This window comes from Gavialis gangeticus, unplaced genomic scaffold, assembly GCF_001723915.1.
Source record: "Gavialis gangeticus isolate Ggan-Ray unplaced genomic scaffold, GavGan_comp1, whole genome shotgun sequence".
Taxonomy (NCBI): Eukaryota; Metazoa; Chordata; order Crocodylia; family Gavialidae; genus Gavialis; species Gavialis gangeticus.
Window position 1 is genome coordinate 117458903 of NW_017729031.1, and position 5549 is coordinate 117464451.

Sequence of the window (5549 nt, forward strand, 5' to 3'; positions counted from 1 at the left end):
ATAACTGGGACTAGGGGGAGATGAGTGGTTGTGGTTGCTGTTGCTGTTGCTGCTACTGGTTGACATGGGGAAGGGAGAGAGGCACGTAAAGCCAGGGCAGCTGTGTGTGGGCTACAATTCTCCTTCAGAGGAGCAGCTGTGGACTATGTAAAATCAGCCCACGGGCCATATTTTGCCCACCCATGGATTAAATGACCTCTAGATGTTCCTTCCAGCCCTACTTTTCTATGATTCTATCACTGGTAATTGAGCAGTTCCACCAGAGTAATTTCTTCAGCTAACACAGCTGTGCTGATCCAGGATCACACAACTTTGCACCCTTGCCTGACAGAGCCCTGCCAGTATGTATTAGCAGTGTAGACACAGCCTAGCAAGATCTGCTGCTATAGCCACAACAACAATCCCTTTCAAGTTGAGGCAGGGCCTGAATTTCTCTTATGGCAGCCAAGACAAACTCAAGAAAATGTGACCAGGATGGTATTTTAAAATAAAAATATGTATTTCCATACCTGGGACTTCTGTCATCCAGGGAGATGATATAACTGCCTATGGCTACAACAAGGGTCTCTTGTATTTTAACTGGCACAGTAAAAGCAGCAACAGTCTCATCACATAGGCAACCTAGTCTGCAGAGACCCCAAACAATCACCCAACTGCTTAGTAACGAACATTTAAATGTCAAGACAAGTCTCTATTTCTTCCCTTAGGTCTGGTCTACACAGCCTTTCATAGAGTAATGATGTTGATGAAGAGTGTAACTTTATATTGGTGCAGTTAAACTAGTACAGCCCATAGTACGAACACAGACTAGTGTAAATATCACTTATCCCAGTATAGCTTACTCCTTTCCTGCACAGTGTAACTGAATCCACATAAGAGCCTGTAGGTAACCTAGAGGCTGCTCTAAGTTATGGAGCTCTTGTATAACTGCCTACTGGCCAAGAATAGCTGCAGCACAAAACACTCCAGCTACACCTCTGTCCCTCCCTGGGGCCACAGGGGCTCTTCTCAATATACAGGGCTGCACAGGAAGGCAGATTAGGGCATCCTGCAGCATCTTTGTGCTGGGTGAGGAACTTTTTAATGCAAGTGTAAAGGAGAGAGAGAGAACCAGACATAACCTGAAATAATTCTTTCTAGGAGGAAAAAACATTTCTGATACAGCTCTGTCTTTCTAGAGCTAAAACTTGCCCAGGCTCTCCCTGTCTCATATTTTGATTGCAACAATATTCTTTTCTCTGGTCATTTTGAATGTAATCCTGCACTGCTTGGATCCATTTAGAACACGGCTCTGAGGAACATTCTCTGAGCCTGCTCCTTTGACCAGGTCACCCCTCTCTTTGTGCCCTGTCACTGGCTCTCCCCTATCTATCACATCAAACACAAGCCATTTATCCTTACTTCTGTGGCCCTTCACAGCCTACCCTTACTCTTCCCCATTCAATGCTGAGAGGGTAAGTTCTAGCTCTATTAGATCCATGACACAAGCTTCCATCCTTGTTAAATTTTCAACTACCTGCCTTCATGCTTTCTTCCACATTGCCCCTTTTGCTTCCCATAAACAGCTGCACTGTCACTCCATTGTTCTCTTTCATATCCCTCCTTAGAACTCTTCTTTGCTGTGATGCAATACAAAAAAAAATGTGACTATGTCTAGGCTTCCAGTATGTTGGTGATGCCTACCTGTCATTTTAACTGGGATCATCTCTTTGAACTTTTCTGTCTCCTGTCTGAGATTGTAAGCTCTTTGGGACAGGGACTAGTTTTTTACCCAGAGCTTGCACAGCATTTTGTAAGTGGGATTCTTAGGCTTCTTCCAGATATTACATTTGTTGCAGGTTAAGAATGAGTGTCCTGCAACTTTTTGGTAACATGACACATATTCAGGCAAGTTATCCTGCAATAAAAATGGCAAACCAGCAACAAAGATGTTCCACATTCAATGAGTATTTTTAATGCACAATTGTATGTGGAACATCTTTGTTTGTGGTTTGTATCTCAGTTTAATTTGAATGCATGACACGTTAAAATTCTACCATGCAGCCTGGTGCTGGGTGCATGGTGGAGTTTAATCTTGTTGGTGCAGGGGAAGTCCAGTATAGTTCCCCCTGCTCAGAGACATTTAAAGCTATGCTGTGCAGACTAATGCTGGGTTGTACTGTGGAGCATGAATGCTGTGTGCCCCCAGAGGCTGGTGGGGAACAGTGACTGCTCACAGGCAGCGGTGGTGGTGTCAGCAGCAGGGGAGTGTTGGCAGTGAGTGGGGAGCTCTCGTAGGCAGCTGCTGTGGTGTCAGCAGTGGGGGAGGGGGAAGGGGGCAGTGGTGAGCATCAACCACTGGTCGGTGACCACCTGCAGATGTCACCAGCAGCGGTGGCAGGCAGTGGCAACCAGGAACTGCCCACAGATGCCACTGGTGCTGTTGTCAGACGGGGGGGAGTGGCGAGAGGCAACCTCCCACAGGTGCCACTGGCAGCATCGGCAGCACTTTTTGCACGGGGTGCACATGATACGGAGCTTTAAAGGTCCCCATGCAGGGGAGTCGATTGGTTCTCCATGCACAGGGACAGCCTCAGTTGCCCAGCTGTCCACAGCCTGGTGTGCATAAAGCTGTCAGCATGCATGCTGGTGCCTTCCTAGCTCCACTGTTCCTAGATATCTGTGGTGCCAAGCTGTCCTGGGCATTCATGCTGCCAGCTGCATGCAAGCTGTGGATCAATGAGCTCCCCAATCCACAGCCTACTTGCCACAGGTTGTACATGTACCATTTCAAGATGCAAGGTGTAGGCAGCTCTGTATCAATGGGCTCCCCAATTCACAGCCACCCATGCTGCAGACCTTCAAACAACTATGGCTTCTGGGGCTTGGGAAACTTCCCAATCCACAGCTACCTGCACCTTGGCACATGTGCAGCCAGCTGAAAATATACTGTGGATTAAGGATCTCCCATTAAAGGCACCACAAACTTTTACCAGCTCACATGCAATGGCCTGCACCTGTTGGGCATGGGCAACTGGGTATCCAGGAGGTCTCCAATCCCCAGCTCCCTCTACTCGGGTGAAAGGGTACAGCCAGCTGCATGCTCTGACAGACATGATTGGTATCTGACTGTTATCACAGAGTCAAACAATCATTCATTCTGCCATGGATGTGATATTTTTGGGGAGTTAAAATTTGTCAGATCCTAATTATGGTATTTAATTAACATTTGAAGGGGGCCTTAGGCACTCACAGTTGGCTTTAGTGAAATGACTCCTACTTTACCCCAGTGGAAAAGAGAGGAGAATCAGACCCACTGTCTGTAGAATCATCACCAGCTACCATTTGCATTTGCCTCAGTGTCTCAGTCCTGGCAGATGAAAGGTGGTACCATGCAGAATTTAAGATCACATAGTTTATGCCATTCATATTATAGCCCTAATGTGAGTTAATTCTTAATGCTGTGATATTGCAGCGCTTAATTACCATTAATGTAAACACCCGTTAAAAGGTTATTTTCCTGCTCTGTAGGTCAATGGACCTAATGGAGCTGATCTAAGTGGGTTTGATTTACTCTGATTAGGTGACTAATTTCCTGCTTATTTCATGGAAATAGGGTTGGTCCATTGCACCTGTGGAATATAAAGAGTCCAAAGAGCCTCGATTTGACACCAGGACCTACGGAAATCAGAGGGTCAGGAAGGTAAGAAGTACAATTCCAATCTCCCTCTTTCTCTCTCTTTCTCTCTCTCTCTCTCTCTCTCTCTCTCTTTTTTCTTTGAAACTCTTCTCTAAATTAATAGTGTGGAGGCAGGGAAGGTAATGTGAGTATTGCAGGTGGAAGGAGTTTTAAAAAGGAGGTTGTACCCATGGTTAACCATCTTTTGATGTGGCTGAAGAGCTACGAGCACGTTGCTTGTCACAGCAGAAGCAATGCTAAAATTGCTCTGACTGAACTGGAAAAAATCATCTAGGTCCTTACAATTTTGAAAAGGGAACATAAGATTGATTCAGGTTAGGAGCTGTCACTCAAGAAATCTGCGGTTGGATTTTACACCTTCAAGTGGTTCAGCACAGAAGAGACAGTCAAAGGGACTGGGAGGGGAAAGAGGGGATGGTGAAGCCTGGGAGGCTATCATCTTGTGTGTTCTTCCAGTTTTTAACTGTTTGGGATGCCAAAACATGCTCATGTGTAATGAGGCAGCCTGGGAGGAGGGGTATGTAAATTATGAGTCTCCCCAGTGCTGCCTATGGTCTGTGGTAACAGCTAGAATACATCATGGCCTTACCTCTTCCCATGATAAGTTTCTTCCCTTAGTGTACCTCCAGAAGGCTTGCAACTGAGGGCAACTATGGAGGGCCAGTGTTGTGAGGGAATTCTCTGTCATTCCTTTATATGCTATTTATGGCTTCTGTATGTCACCAGAGCAGTCCTATGTGACTTTGGCCATGGCATTTAAGGGTATGTTATACCTTATGCTATGAGCCACACAAATATTGATCAGTTTAGTGCTAGCCTGGAGTTTGGAGTCACACCTTTGGTCTAGAAACCTTCTCTGATTGTCCCCAACCTGCACGGCTGTGACTTGCCACTAGAGGCCTGGTGACTAGGGACAGGAGTAGGAGCTGTAGGAGTTCCAGGGATGGACAGTTTGTCCACAAAGAACAGGAGGGTCGGGGAGAGACCACTGCATCCTGAGATACTGGAGAACTTCAACTTGAATGGCACATCAGTGTGGAGTAGCCACATGTTAATGGAACAGGAGCTGGCTTGTGCAGATCAGAGATAATCCTGCCCTGGAGTGGCATAACTCTGAGCTACATAATGAGTGCTTTAAGCTACTTTAAGGTATTAATGTGCAGATAAGAGCTAAGAACTCAGGAGCTGCCCAAAATTACCATGTAACAGGTCCAAATTGCTCTGCCAGAGAGTTGAGAAGGAAGGTGTTCCCTCAAGTCACAAAGGTCAATGGGTCTGGTCCAAATGGCACATAGTCCACTGGTACTCCTTCTTGGAGGGCCACCACCTACCCATATGGGAAGGCTTAGCTATAGATATACAGCCGGGAAGATAGTCTGGCAAATGGTATGCTGGATGGGGATGGTGGAGTCCTGTTCATGCCCTGTGCCGTGTACGGTAGGATTGGAAGCTTTCAGATTCAGAGCCTGAGATCCTCCAGTGACTTGAGACCCAAGATGGAAAGGACCAATCTTGCCATATTGTTAAAATAATTATGTTAACATCAATGCTTATTTTCATAATGCCTCTTAAGCTTAGAACTTTTTTTCCTTGTTTGAGTAAATTCAGCATCATTTAAGAATACTTTAACATGTTCCCTCTCTTCCCCCCCTGCCCCAATCAATTCTAAAATTCTATTTCTGTTTTCTCTAGACAAAAGATTCCTTTCAGGTACACAAATTTTCTTCCACCAATTTAACTATTTTCAAATCCATTAACATCCCAATATGTGCAATCAAAGTGTTTGAAAGAGGGAATAGTCACTGTTACTTAAACTCTCTCTTTCTCTCTCTCTCTAATTCAAAAAGCTTTAAGAGTGTACTGCCATTTA

At 45.4% G+C, this 5549-nt stretch overlaps 1 protein-coding gene across 1 annotated transcript in view; it reads left to right on the plus strand.

Moving 5' to 3' along the window:
• The first annotated feature begins 3598 nt into the window (after window positions 1-3598).
• The window catches only part of LOC109302126 (glucagon-like), an 18062-nt gene continuing 16111 nt past the window's right edge, over window positions 3599-5549 (plus strand). The window contains exon 1 of the mRNA XM_019523656.1: window positions 3599-3682. The gene's annotated coding sequence lies outside the window, so the exon portion shown is untranslated. The remainder of the gene's footprint in view (window positions 3683-5549) is intronic.